This window comes from Aquarana catesbeiana, linkage group LG13 (assembly GCF_042186555.1).
Source record: "Aquarana catesbeiana isolate 2022-GZ linkage group LG13, ASM4218655v1, whole genome shotgun sequence".
Taxonomy (NCBI): Eukaryota; Metazoa; Chordata; class Amphibia; order Anura; family Ranidae; genus Aquarana; species Aquarana catesbeiana.
In genome coordinates, this window is record NC_133336.1 from 212,381,948 (window position 1) to 212,396,961 (window position 15,014).

The 15,014-nt window shown below is 44.4% G+C and overlaps 1 protein-coding gene across 1 annotated transcript in view; it reads right to left on the reverse strand.

Annotated features, from left to right (window-relative positions):
- Positions 1 to 15,014, reverse strand: part of LOC141116665 (NACHT, LRR and PYD domains-containing protein 3-like) — a 722,006-nt gene that overhangs the window by 448,523 nt on the left and 258,469 nt on the right. The window lies entirely within an intron of this gene.

A 15,014-nucleotide genomic window follows, 5' to 3' on the forward strand; every position in this document is an offset into this window, starting at 1 on the left:
TGGACTTTTGTAGCTGAAAAGTCCGACCGTGTGTACGCCCCATAAGTGTCAGAAAGGGCTTTGTCTTCAAGTGGTTAGAAGAGTGGGTGATGTGTGACATAAGTTTCTAAATGTTGTGCATAAAATGCCAGGACAGTTCAAAACCCCCCCAAATGACCCCATTTTGGAAAGTAGACACCCCAAGCTATTTGCTCAAAGGCATGTCGAGTCCATGGAATATTTTATATTGTGACACAAGTTGCGGGAAAGAGACACTTTTTTTTTTTTTTGCACAAAATTGTCACTAAATGATATATTGCTCAAACATGCCATGGGAATATGTGACATTACACCCCAAAATACATTTTTCTACTTCTCCTGAGTACGGGGATACCACATGTGTGAGACTTTTTGGGAGCCTAGCCGCGTATGGGACCCCGAAAACCAAGCACCGCCTTCAGACTTTCTAAGGGCGTGAATTTTTGATTTCACTCTTCACTGCCTATCACAGTTTCGGAGGCCATGGAATGCCCAGGTGGCACAAAACCCCCCCCAAATGACCCCATTTTGGAAAATAGACACCCAAAGCTATTTGCTGAGAGGTATAGTGAGTATTTTGCAGACCTCACTTTTTGTCACAAAGTTTTGAAAATTGAAAAAAGAAAAAAAAAATGTTTTTTCTTGTCTTTCTTCATTTTCAAAAACAAATGAGAGCTGCAAAATACTCACCATGCCTCTCAGCAAATAGCTTGGGGTGTCTACTTTCCAAAATGGGGTCATTTGGGGGGGTTTTGTGCCACCTGGGCATTCCATGGCCTCCGAAACTGTGATAGGCAGTGAAGAGTGAAATCAAAAATTTTCACCCTTAGAAATCCTGAAGGCGGTGATTGGATTTCGGGGCCCCGTACGCGGCTAGGCTCCCAAAAAGTCCCACACATGTGGTATCCCCATACTCAGGAGAAGCAGCTAAATGTATTTTGGGGTGCAATTCCACATATGCCCATGGTCTGTGTGAGCAATATATCATTTAGTGACAACTTTGTGCAAAAAAAAAAAAAAAAGTGTCACTTTCCCGCAACTTGTGTCAAAATATAAAATATTCCATGGACTCAATATGCCTCTCAGCAAATAGCTTGGGGTGTCTACTTTCCAAAATGGGGTCATTTGGGGGGGGTTTGTGCCACCTGGGCATTCCATGGCCTCTGAAACTGTGATAGACAATGAAGAGTGAAATCAAAAATTTACACCCTTAGAAATCCTGAAGGCGGTGATTGGATTTCGGGGCCCCGTACGCGGCTAGGCTCCCAAAAAGTCCCACACATGTGGTATCCACATACTCAGGAGAAGCAGCTAAATGTATTTTGGGGTGCAATTCCACATATGCCCATGGCCTGTGTGAGCAATATATCATTTAGTGACAACTTTTCGTAAATATTTTTTTTTTGTCATTATTCAATCACTTGGGACAAAAAAATAAATATTCAATGGGTTCAACATGCCTCTCAGCAATTTCCTTGGGGTGTCTACTTTCCAAAATGGGGTCATTTGGGGGGGTTTGTGCTGCCCTGCCATTTTAGCACCTCAAGAAATGACATAGGCAGTCATAAACTAAAAGCTGTGTAAATTACAGAATATGTACCCTAGTTTGTAGACGCTATAACTTTTGCACAAACCAATAAATATACGCTTATTGACATTTTTTTTACCAAAGACATGTGGCCAAATACATTTTGGCCTAAATGTATGACTAAAATTGAGTTTATTGGATTTTTTTTATAACAAAAAGTAGAAAATATAATTTTTTTTCAAAATTTTCGGTCTTTTTCCGTTTATAGCGCAAAAAATAAAAACCGCAGAGATGATCAAATACCATCAAAAGAAAGCTCTATTTGTGGGAAGAAAAGGACGCAAATTTTGTTTGGGTACAGCATTGCATGACCGCGCAATTAGCAGTTAAAGCGACACAGTGCCAAATTGGAAAAAGACCTCTGGTCCTTAGGCAGCATAATGGTCCGGGGCTCAAGTGGTTAATGAATTGCCGGTCTGACAATACACATAGAAGTTTATTGATAAAAACGGCATGGGAATTCCCCACAGGGGAACCCCGAACCAAAATTAAAAAAAAAAAAATGATGTGGGGGTCCCCCTAAATTTCATACCAGGCCCTTCAGGTCTGGTATGGATATTAAGGGGAACCCCGGCCAAAATTTTTAAAAAAATGACGTGGGGGTCCCCCTAAATTCCATACCAGACCCTTATCCGAGCACACAACCTGGCAGGCCGCAGGAAAAGAGGGGGGAAGAGAGAGCGCCCCCCCTCCTGAACCATAGCAGGCCACATGCCCTCAACATTGGGAGGGTGCTTTGGGGTAGCCCCCCAAAACACCTTGTCCCCATGTTGATAAGGACAAGGGCCTCATCCCCACAACCCTGGCTGGTGGTTGTGGGGGTCTGAGGGGAGGGGCTTATGGGAATCTGGAAGCCCCCTTTAACAAGGGGACCCCCAGATCCCGCCGCCCCCCTGGGTGAAATGGTAAGGGGGTACAAAAGTATTTTTCATTTCACTAAAAAACTGTCAAAAATGTTAAAAATGACAAGAGACAGTTTTTGACAATTCCTTTATTTAAATGCTTCTTCTTTCTTCTATCTTCCTTCATCTTCTTCTGGTTCTTCTGGCTCTTCTGGTTCTTCCTCCGGCGTTCTCGTCCAGCATCTCCTCCGCGGCGTCTTCTATCTTCTTCTCCTCGGGCCGCTCTGCACCCATGGCATGGGGGGGAGGCTCCCACTCTTCTCTTCATCTTCTTCTCTTCTTCATCTTCTTCTTCATCTTCTTCATCTTCTTCTCTTCATCTTCTTCATCTTCTTCATTTTCTTCATCTTCTTCTCTTCTTCTCCAGGGCCGCTCCGCATCCATGCTGGCATGGAGGGAGGCTCCCGCTGTGTGATGGCATCTCCTCTTCTGATGGTTCTTAAATAACGGGGGGTGGGGCCACCCGGTGACCCCGCCCCCCTCTGACACACGGGACATGACGGGACTTCCCTGTGGCATTCCCCGTGACATCACAGGGAAGTCCCATCAAGTCACCATGCGTCAGAGGGGGGCGGGGTCACCGGGTGGCCCCACCCCCGTTATTTAAGAACCGTCAGAAGAGGAGACGCTGTCACACAGTGGGAGCCTCCCTCCATGCCAGCATGGATGCGGAGCGGCCCAGAGAAGAAGATGAAGAAGAGAAGAAGAGAAGAAAAGAAGAAGATGAAGAAGCTAAAGAAGAGAAGAAGATGAAGAGAAGAAGATGAAGAGAAGAGCGGGAGCCTCCCCCCATGCCATGGATGCGGAGCGGCCTGAGGAGAAGAAGATAGAAGATGCCGCGGAAGAGATGCTGGACGAGAACGCCGGAGGAAGAACCAGAAGAGCAAGAAGAAGAAGAAGATGAAGGAAGATAGAAGAAAGAAGAAGCATTTAAATAAAGGAATTGTCAAAAACTGTCTCTTGTCATTTTTAACACTTTTGACAGTTTTTTAGTGAAATGGTAGGGGGGGTACTTTTGTACCCCCTTACCATTTCACACAGGGGGGGCCGGGATCTGGAGGTCCCCTTGTTAAAGGGGGCTTCCAGATTCTGATAAGCCCCCCGCCCGCAGACCCCCACAACCACCAGCCAGGGTTGAGGGGATGAGGCCCTTGTCCTCATCAACATGGGGACAAGGTGTTTTGGGGGGCTACCCCAAGGCACCCTCCCAATGTTGAGGGCATGTGGCCTGGTACAGTTCAGGAGAGGGGGCGCTCTCTCGTCCCCCCTCTTTTCCTGCAGCCTGTCAGGTTGCGTGCTTGGATAAGGGTCTGGTATGGATTTTTGGGGGGACCCCACGCCGTTTTTTTTTTTTTTTTTTTTGGCGCGGGATTCCCCTTAAAACCATACCAGACCTGAAGGGTCTGGTATGGAATTTAGTGGGACCCCCACGTCATTTTTTTTTAAATTTTGCCCGGGGCTCCCCTTAATATCCATACCAGACCTGAAGGGCCTGGTATGGAATTTAGGGGGACCCCCACGTCATTTTTTTTTTTAATTTTGGCCGGGGTTCCCCTTAATATCCATACCAGACCTGAAGGGCCTGGTATGGAATTTAGGGGGACCCCCACGTCTTTTTTTTTAGATTTTGGTTCAGGGTTCCCCTGTGGGGAATTCCCATGCCATTTTTATCAATGAACTTCTATGTGTATTGTCGGACCGGCAATTCATTAATAGCCGCGAGTAGTTTTAAATGGCTTTTTTCCTTTGAAATGCCATTTTGCTGTCAGACTGTTCTAAACACGGGAAACATACGCCCCTTTACAGGCATACTATAGACACCCCCCAGCTATGAAATTTAAAGGGATATTACATTTTTATTGTTTGACTTGAAGCATTATTAAAATCACTGCTCCTGAAAAAATGGCCATTTTTAAAACTTTTTTTTGCATTGATCCATGTCCCCTGGGGCAGGACCCAGGTCCTCATACACTTTTTATAACAATAACTTGCGTATAAGCCTTTAAAATTAGCACTTTTGATTATTCATGTTCGTGTCCCATAGACTTTAATGGTGTTCGCGTGTTCGAACGAACTTTTTTCCTGTTCTCATGTTCTGGTGCGAACCGAACAGGGGGGTGTTCGGCTCATCTATAATTGCCACCAACATCAGAGTGAGATCTATAATTCTAACACCAGACCTCCTATGTAACTCTAAACTGGTAACCTGTAAAGGCTTTTAAAGTGTCACCTATGGAGATTTTTAGGTACCGTAGTTTGGCATTGTTCCACGGGTGTACGCAATTTTAAAGTGCAACATGTTTGGTATCTTTTTACGCAGCGTAACATCATCTTTTATACTTTACCAAGCAATTGGATATTATATTTTGTTTTTGCACATTAAAATTCATTAAAATTTATTTTATCTAAAAAAATGCAATTGAAATACTGCTGCGCAAATATTGTGTGACATATAAATATGCAACACCCACCATTTTATTCTTTAGGGCCTCTGCTTAAAAATATATAATGTTTGGAGGTTCTAAGTATTTTTTTTAGCAAAAAATTATGATTTTTTTCATGTAGCAGAGAAATATAATTGGCCAGGACTGGAAATGGTTAAAGGCACAGCTACGGGTGGTTTTGCTCTATCAGCGTTTATTCATTTATTTGTGGGATTTTTATAAGAACATTTAATCTGTTCTTCTGCTCTATTTCCATCATTGTCTATATGTGGGTACTTGTGGGTAAAACACCCAACTACATGAGGCAGCCCCCCTCCTCCTCCTCCTCCTCCTCCTGCCACAACTGAAACACCAGAGCCACAGCCTCGAAAGAAGGCTACAGGGAAGGCTGCAGGGAAGGCTGCAGGGCAGCGTGGAGGAAAGGCTGCAGGGAAGAGAAGAAAGTGATGACTTGGGTTCAGTCTGGTCTGACAGAAGACGCAGGCTGTTGTAGTACCACAGTCTGGGGACATCTATATCATCTGCTGGTGCTGTTGATCTCTGGGATTCTTGGACCAGATTGTGCTCCCTCTTATATGGACTCCTCAAGATCCCCATTTTCTTGTACACATACTTTTTCCAGCATTGACTTCCTCTTTATTTTATTTAGACCATGAATAAATGAATCTTTTTTGAGTTTATGTTTTTTATTTTAAATCATTGATTTTAGACACAATGTTAAATTAACAAGGGACAACAATCTCATTGAGTTTGCAAAAACACAACAAAAATACATTAATAATGTTAATAATGTTCGAGTGGTAAGTCTTTAAAAAAAAAAAGATACAAAACCAAAAACGGTTCTTTGGGTTAACTTTATATACAAAAAATAACTAATCACTATAAAAACAAAAATAATAAAGGGTTCTTTGTGGTAACTTTACAAACACCAAAAAATAAAAAATAAAAAAATATAAAAATGGGTTCCCTGTGGTAACTTTACAAAAAAAAAAAAATATATAGATAAACAGAAAAAAAGTTCCACAACAATCATAAAATAAATATCTGGATAAAAATTACAAGAAAAGATGACTCCAACAAAAAAAAAAAGTGTAAAAAGTATTATTAGTATGGAAACATTGTTTTTAAAAAGCATACCATGTCATTCATGAGATCAAAGAGAAAAAGAATCCAAAAATCAGTTGGGGAGAACTCTGTTTGAATATGAACAGCAAAACATCTTCGTTCTTTATAGCATTCGTAAAGAAGACATTAAATGTGCTGCATTCAACGATCACAGATTTTGCAGCGTGAGGAATGTGCTACCTACAATACGAACACTAGTTTTACTAGACCGAGTGCTTCCGTTTAGTTTTTGCTTATGAGCATGCGTTGTTTTTTTGTCCGTCGGACTAGCATACAGACGAGCGGATTTCGGGGTCCGTCGTAGTTACGACGTAAAGATTTGAAGCATGTTTCAAATCTAAAGTCCGTCGGATTTGAGGCTGAAAAAGTCTGCTGAAAGTCCGAAGAAGCCCACACACGATCGGATTACCAGCCAGCTTTAGTCCGTCGGCATCCGTTGGACTTTTGTAGCTGAAAAGTCCGACCGTGTGTACGCCCCATAAGTGTCAGAAAGGGCTTTGTCTTCAAGTGGTTAGAAGAGTGGGTGATGTGTGACATAAGCTTCTAAATGTTGTGCATAAAATGCCAGGACAGTTCAAAACCCCCCCAAATGACCCCATTTTGGAAAGTAGACACCCCAAGCTATTTGCTCAAAGGCATGTCGAGTCCATGGAATATTTTATATTGTGACACAAGTTGCGGGAAAGAGACACATTTTTTTTTTTTTGCACAAAATTGTCACTAAATGATATATTGCTCAAACATGCCATGGGAATATGTGACATTACACCCCAAAATACATTTTTCTACTTCTCCTGAGTACGGGGATACCACATGTGTGAGACTTTTTGGGAGCCTAGCCGCGTATGGGACCCCGAAAACCAAGCACCGCCTTCAGACTTTCTAAGGGCGTGAATTTTTGATTTCACTCTTCACTGCCTATCACAGTTTCGGAGGCCATGGAATGCCCAGGTGGCACAAAACCCCCCCCAAATGACCCCATTTTGGAAAATAGACACCCAAAGCTATTTGCTGAGAGGTATAGTGAGTATTTTGCAGACCTCACTTTTTGTCACAAAGTTTTGAAAATTGAAAAAAGAAAAAAAAAATGTTTTTTCTTGTCTTTCTTCATTTTCAAAAACAAATGAGAGCTGCAAAATACTCACCATGCCTCTCAGCAAATAGCTTGGGGTGTCTACTTTCCAAAATGGGGTCATTTGGGGGGGTTTTGTGCCACCTGGGCATTCCATGGCCTCCGAAACTGTGATAGGCAGTGAAGAGTGAAATCAAAAATTTTCACCCTTAGAAATCCTGAAGGCGGTGATTGGATTTCGGGGCCCCGTACGCGGCTAGGCTCCCAAAAAGTCCCACACATGTGGTATCCCCATACTCAGGAGAAGCAGCTAAATGTATTTTGGGGTGCAATTCCACATATGCCCATGGTCTGTGTGAGCAATATATCATTTAGTGACAACTTTGTGCAAAAAAAAAAAAAAAAGTGTCACTTTCCCGCAACTTGTGTCAAAATATAAAATATTCCATGGACTCAATATGCCTCTCAGCAAATAGCTTGGGGTGTCTACTTTCCAAAATGGGGTCATTTGGGGGGGGGGTTGTGCCACCTGGGCATTCCATGGCCTCTGAAACTGTGATAGACAATGAAGAGTGAAATCAAAAATTTACACCCTTAGAAATCCTGAAGGCGGTGATTGGATTTCGGGGCCCCGTACGCGGCTAGGCTCCCAAAAAGTCCCACACATGTGGTATCCCCATACTCAGGAGAAGCAGCTAAATGTATTTTGGGGTGCAATTCCACATATGCCCATGGCCTGTGTGAGCAATATATCATTTAGTGACAACTTTTCGTAAATATTTTTTTTTTGTCATTATTCAATCACTTGGGACAAAAAAATAAATATTCAATGGGTTCAACATGCCTCTCAGCAATTTCCTTGGGGTGTCTACTTTCCAAAATGGGGTCATTTGGGGGGGTTTGTGCTGCCCTGCCATTTTAGCACCTCAAGAAATGACATAGGCAGTCATAAACTAAAAGCTGTGTAAATTACAGAATATGTACCCTAGTTTGTAGACGCTATAACTTTTGCGCAAACCAATAAATATACACTTATTGACATTTTTTTTACCAAAGACATGTGGCCGAATACATTTTGGCCTAAATGTATGACTAAAATTGAGTTTATTGGATTTTTTTTATAACAAAAAGTAGAAAATATAATTTTTTTTCAAAATTTTCGGTCTTTTTCCGTTTATAGCGCAAAAAATAAAAACCGCAGAGATGATCAAATACCATCAAAAGAAAGCTCTATTTGTGGGAAGAAAAGGACGCAAATTTTGTTTGGGTACAGCATTGCATGACCGCGCAATTAGCAGTTAAAGCGACACAGTGCCAAATTGGAAAAAGACCTCTGGTCCTTAGGCAGCATAATGGTCCGGGGCTCAAGTGGTTAATGAATTGCCGGTCTGACAATACACATAGAAGTTTATTGATAAAAACGGCATGGGAATTCCCCACAGGGGAACCCCGAACCAAAATTAAAAAAAAAAAAATGATGTGGGGGTCCCCCTAAATTTCATACCAGGCCCTTCAGGTCTGGTATGGATATTAAGGGGAACCCCGGCCAAAATTTTTAAAAAAATGACGTGGGGGTCCCCCTAAATTCCATACCAGACCCTTATCCGAGCACACAACCTGGCAGGCCGCAGGAAAAGAGGGGGGAAGAGAGAGCGCCCCCCCTCCTGAACCATAGCAGGCCACATGCCCTCAACATTGGGAGGGTGCTTTGGGGTAGCCCCCCAAAACACCTTGTCCCCATGTTGATAAGGACAAGGGCCTCATCCCCACAACCCTGGCCGGTGGTTGTGGGGGTCTGAGGGGAGGGGCTTATGGGAATCTGGAAGCCCCCTTTAACAAGGGGACCCCCAGATCCCGCCGCCCCCCTGGGTGAAATGGTAAGGGGGTACAAAAGTATTTTTCATTTCACTAAAAAACTGTCAAAAATGTTAAAAATGACAAGAGACAGTTTTTGACAATTCCTTTATTTAAATGCTTCTTCTTTCTTCTATCTTCCTTCATCTTCTTCTGGTTCTTCTGGCTCTTCTGGTTCTTCCTCCGGCGTTCTCGTCCAGCATCTCCTCCGCGGCGTCTTCTATCTTCTTCTCCTCGGGCCGCTCTGCACCCATGGCATGGGGGGGAGGCTCCCACTCTTCTCTTCATCTTCTTCTCTTCTTCATCTTCTTCTTCATCTTCTTCATCTTCTTCTCTTCATCTTCTTCATCTTCTTCATTTTCTTCATCTTCTTCTCTTCTTCTCCAGGGCCGCTCCGCATCCATGCTGGCATGGAGGGAGGCTCCCGCTGTGTGATGGCATCTCCTCTTCTGATGGTTCTTAAATAACGGGGGGTGGGGCCACCCGGTGACCCCGCCCCCCTCTGACACACGGGACATGACGGGACTTCCCTGTGGCATTCCCCGTGACATCACAGGGAAGTCCCATCAAGTCACCATGCGTCAGAGGGGGGCGGGGTCACCGGGTGGCCCCACCCCCGTTATTTAAGAACCGTCAGAAGAGGAGACGCTGTCACACAGTGGGAGCCTCCCTCCATGCCAGCATGGATGCGGAGCGGCCCAGAGAAGAAGATGAAGAAGAGAAGAAGAGAAGAAAAGAAGAAGATGAAGAAGCTAAAGAAGAGAAGAAGATGAAGAGAAGAAGATGAAGAGAAGAGCGGGAGCCTCCCCCCATGCCATGGATGCGGAGCGGCCTGAGGAGAAGAAGATAGAAGATGCCGCGGAAGAGATGCTGGACGAGAACGCCGGAGGAAGAACCAGAAGAGCAAGAAGAAGAAGAAGATGAAGGAAGATAGAAGAAAGAAGAAGCATTTAAATAAAGGAATTGTCAAAAACTGTCTCTTGTCATTTTTAACACTTTTGACAGTTTTTTAGTGAAATGGTAGGGGGGTACTTTTGTACCCCCTTACCATTTCACACAGGGGGGGCCGGGATCTGGAGGTCCCCTTGTTAAAGGGGGCTTCCAGATTCTGATAAGCCCCCCGCCCGCAGACCCCCACAACCACCAGCCAGGGTTGAGGGGATGAGGCCCTTGTCCTCATCAACATGGGGACAAGGTGTTTTGGGGGGCTACCCCAAGGCACCCTCCCAATGTTGAGGGCATGTGGCCTGGTACAGTTCAGGAGAGGGGGCGCTCTCTCGTCCCCCCTCTTTTCCTGCAGCCTGTCAGGTTGCGTGCTTGGATAAGGGTCTGGTATGGATTTTTGGGGGGACCCCACGCCGTTTTTTTTTTTTTTTTTTTTGGCGCGGGATTCCCCTTAAAACCATACCAGACCTGAAGGGTCTGGTATGGAATTTAGTGGGACCCCCACGTCATTTTTTTTTAAATTTTGCCCGGGGCTCCCCTTAATATCCATACCAGACCTGAAGGGCCTGGTATGGAATTTAGGGGGACCCCCACGTCATTTTTTTTTTTTAATTTTGGCCGGGGTTCCCCTTAATATCCATACCAGACCTGAAGGGCCTGGTATGGAATTTAGGGGGACCCCCACGTCTTTTTTTTTAGATTTTGGTTCAGGGTTCCCCTGTGGGGAATTCCCATGCCATTTTTATCAATGAACTTCTATGTGTATTGTCGGACCGGCAATTCATTAATAGCCGCGAGTAGTTTTAAATGGCTTTTTTCCTTTGAAATGCCATTTTGCTGTCAGACTGTTCTAAACACGGGAAACATACGCCCCTTTACAGGCATACTATAGACACCCCCCAGCTATGAAATTTAAAGGGATATTACATTTTTATTGTTTGACTTGAAGCATTATTAAAATCACTGCTCCTGAAAAAATGGCCATTTTTAAAACTTTTTTTTGCATTGATCCATGTCCCCTGGGGCAGGACCCAGGTCCTCATACACTTTTTATAACAATAACTTGCGTATAAGCCTTTAAAATTAGCACTTTTGATTATTCATGTTCGTGTCCCATAGACTTTAATGGTGTTCGCGTGTTCGAACGAACTTTTTTCCTGTTCTCATGTTCTGGTGCGAACCGAACAGGGGGGTGTTCGGCTCATCTATAATTGCCACCAACATCAGAGTGAGATCTATAATTCTAACACCAGACCTCCTATGTAACTCTAAACTGGTAACCTGTAAAGGCTTTTAAAGTGTCACCTATGGAGATTTTTAGGTACCGTAGTTTGGCATTGTTCCACGGGTGTACGCAATTTTAAAGTGCAACATGTTTGGTATCTTTTTACGCAGCGTAACATCATCTTTTATACTTTACCAAGCAATTGGATATTATATTTTGTTTTTGCACATTAAAATTCATTAAAATTTATTTTATCTAAAAAAATGCAATTGAAATACTGCTGCGCAAATATTGTGTGACATATAAATATGCAACACCCACCATTTTATTCTTTAGGGCCTCTGCTTAAAAATATATAATGTTTGGAGGTTCTAAGTATTTTTTTTAGCAAAAAATTATGATTTTTTTCATGTAGCAGAGAAATATAATTGGCCAGGACTGGAAATGGTTAAAGGCACAGCTACGGGTGGTTTTGCTCTATCAGAGTTTATTCATTTATTTGTGGGATTTTTATAAGAACATTTAATCTGTTCTTCTGCTCTATTTCCATCATTGTCTATATGTGGGTACACTATATATGTAGATGATGTGTTTGTCATTGCTCTCTGAATGTGTAACCTTTCTGAATGGTATTTTCAATGACACCGTATTCAGCCCTGACATTTCACACACAGTATTACCTTTCAAAAACTGAACAGCTGACTTTACACAAATCCTAATGACAGAAACACCATACTTCACTATAAAGTGCTCATCCTGAATACCTCATCCAAGGTCTCTCTGTGTCACAGTTCCTTAAGCCTCGTACACACGGTTCCATTGTTGGAAGGGGATTGTCTGTTGACGGACTGTTGTTCTAAACTCTTACCATTAGTACTCTCCTTTAGACAATTGTTTTCCAATTTTCAGCCAACCAATGTTGGATGACAGGCTAGTAAATTTTCAGCGGATGAAATTAGCAGAAGGGACCCAAAGGGTGGCGCTCAACAGCTGAAATTCCTCGTAGTACATCACTACGTTCGTGTTTGTGGCACGGCAATTGTGTGACATTAGTATGCAAGACAAGATCCTGGCACACGCCCTTTTGACAAAAATCAGACTCTTGGTTGGCCAACAATCATACTGTGTGTACGAGGCTCAAGAGTAAAAGCATGGCAGGGGTATGTGTGGGGGTGATTGGCACTTATTGGGGTGTGTGGAAATGATTGGGCAGCCACACAGTCATCAGATCACTTCCATCTGACCAATAACAGCTGCATTGTCAGATTTACACACACTCCCGGGGGGCTGCAGCCACTGAAGTTTGTGTAAACCCCCCACTGCCATGGCTCAGTGGTGTTGCTAGGGGGTGCGGGGGTGCAGTCCACACCCGGGTGACACCTGCTAGAGGGGTGACACCATCTCAACTCTCCTGAGGGTGAGTATACCCTTGTTTTTTTTCAGCTGTCCCCACCGGAACATCTCCAGTGCCGCAGCCGTGCTGCTCTGGTCTGTGTCCTTCTTTCTCCTCCTACTTCCCTGCTGCCTGTCACATGTGTCCCTATCTCTGCCTGGGTGGTGTGGCTGCACACTGTTCTCTCCACTCCAGGTACCGCCCGGACGTGTGTACTATAGTTTACCTAGCTGCCCGCCCTGCCCTGGCCCTGAGCTGGTGCTGTAATGGGCGGGAGGGTGTCAGCTTGCATTGAGGGGGTAACCACCACCAGCCTGAGGTGAGGTGGGGGTTGCCATGGTGTGGACACACCACCCAGTTACACCTGAGAGCTAGTGTGGGACTGGGAGGAGTGTATATGTCTAGTGCCCTGTGCTGATCTGATAACCGAGAGAGGGGGGTTGGGAGCTGGACACAGATTATATATATATATATATATATATATATATATATATATATATATATATATATATATATATATATATAGCCTGGGGGTTCTATGGGAGGGGAGAGGGGGGACTACTAGCACATGTGGAGAGCGGGTCTGCACTGAGGGGATCTATGCATGTTGAGTGGGGGTCTGCACTGAGGGGATTTATGCTGATGGAAGAGGGGTCTGCACTGGGGGGATCTATGCTTATGGAGGTGGGGTCTATGCTTATGGAGGGTGGTCTATGCTTATGGAGGTGTGGTCTATGCTTATGGAGGTGTGGTCTATGCTTATGGAGGAGGGTCTGGACTGAGGGGGATCTATGCTTATGGAGGGCAGTCTGCACTGAGGAGGATATATGCTTATGGAGGGAGGTTTGCACTGAGGGGGGTCTATGCTAATGGGGGTCTGCACAGAGGGGGGTCTATGCTGATAGGGGGTCTGTAATTAGGGGAATCTATGCTGATGGGGGGTCTGCACTGAGGGGGATGTCTATACTGATGGAGGGGGGTCTGTACTTAATGGAGAGGGTTATACTGAGGAAAGGGAGTCTGTACCTGGGTGGTCTGTACTTAATGGGGGTTATACTGAGGAAATGGGGTCTGTACTTGGTGGGGGGTCTATACTTAATGGAGGGGGTCTGTACTGAGGGAGGGTGGTGTGTACTGAAGGGGGACTATAGTTGGCTGAGGGGGTGACCATTTTTTTTTGCACCGGTGACACTAACCCTAATGACGCCACTGCCAAGGCTATAATATATATTGTGGTGATGGTAAAAAAGTTAAAGTCTGATTGTTTGTCTTGGGCCTTAGACCTGATTTTCCTTGGTTATTTAAAAGAGAAGTATGGGTTTCCTTTTTTCTGCTTAATCCTAATCCTTATGAGCTGCTAGTATCTACTCTGTATAGGAGTACGGGGGGTGGGGATGATGGGACTGTTTAGGAGTACTGGGGATGGAGATGAACAGTACTATATAGGAGTACAGGGGATGGGGATGATGGGATTGTATAGGGGTACTGGGGATGAACTGTACTGTATAGGAGTACAGGGAATGGGGATGATGGGACTGTATAGGAGTACAGGGGATGGGGATGATGATACTGTATAGGAGCATTGGGGATGATGGGACTGTATAGCAGCACAGGGGATAGGGATGACGGGACTGTATAGGAGTACAGGGGATGGGGATGATGAGACTGTATAGGAGCATTGGGGATGATGGGACTGTATAGGAGCACAGGGTATGGGGATGACGGGACTGTATAGGAGTACAGGGGATGGGGTGATAGGACTGTACAATAAATCAGGGGATGTGGACGACAGAACTGTATAGGAGTACAGGAGATTTGGGGATATTGATGACATCAGTGGAGGTGGTGATGGGGGGATAGGGATGACATCAGTGGTGATGGTGGGGGATAGGGATTACATCAGTGGCGGTGGTGATGGGGGATAGGGCTGACATCAGTGGTGGTGGTGATGGGGGATAATATAGAGAAAGTACTAATGCGCTACCAAAAATCAAGTGTATTGATAACAGATAAGGTGCTAATTATGAAGTGCTTAATGAGGCAAAAAAGCAGCTAAACTTCTGTAGTGTTGCCAACACCCCTAGGTATGTTTAAATATGATGACATAGCCCTAATTAATAAAACACATCACTAAAGTGCTAAATATGTAAAAAATAATAATATGAATCAAGGGATCTCTCAAATACTCCTCATAGAGACACATATGTGTGTGTTCAATATCCTGTAAAGTGCATCACATCCAAGTACCGTATTTATCGGCGTATAACACGCACTTTTTCCCCCTTAAAATCAGGGGAAAATTGCAGGTGCGTGTTATACGCCGATCCCCTGCGATCCCGAGCTGTCAATTCTTCAAAATCGCCGACCGCGATTTGAAAATGGCGCCACCGGCGCCGAAATACACAGAGCCGGTCCTCGGCGGCTCTCGTTCACTTTCGGCTCCACTCG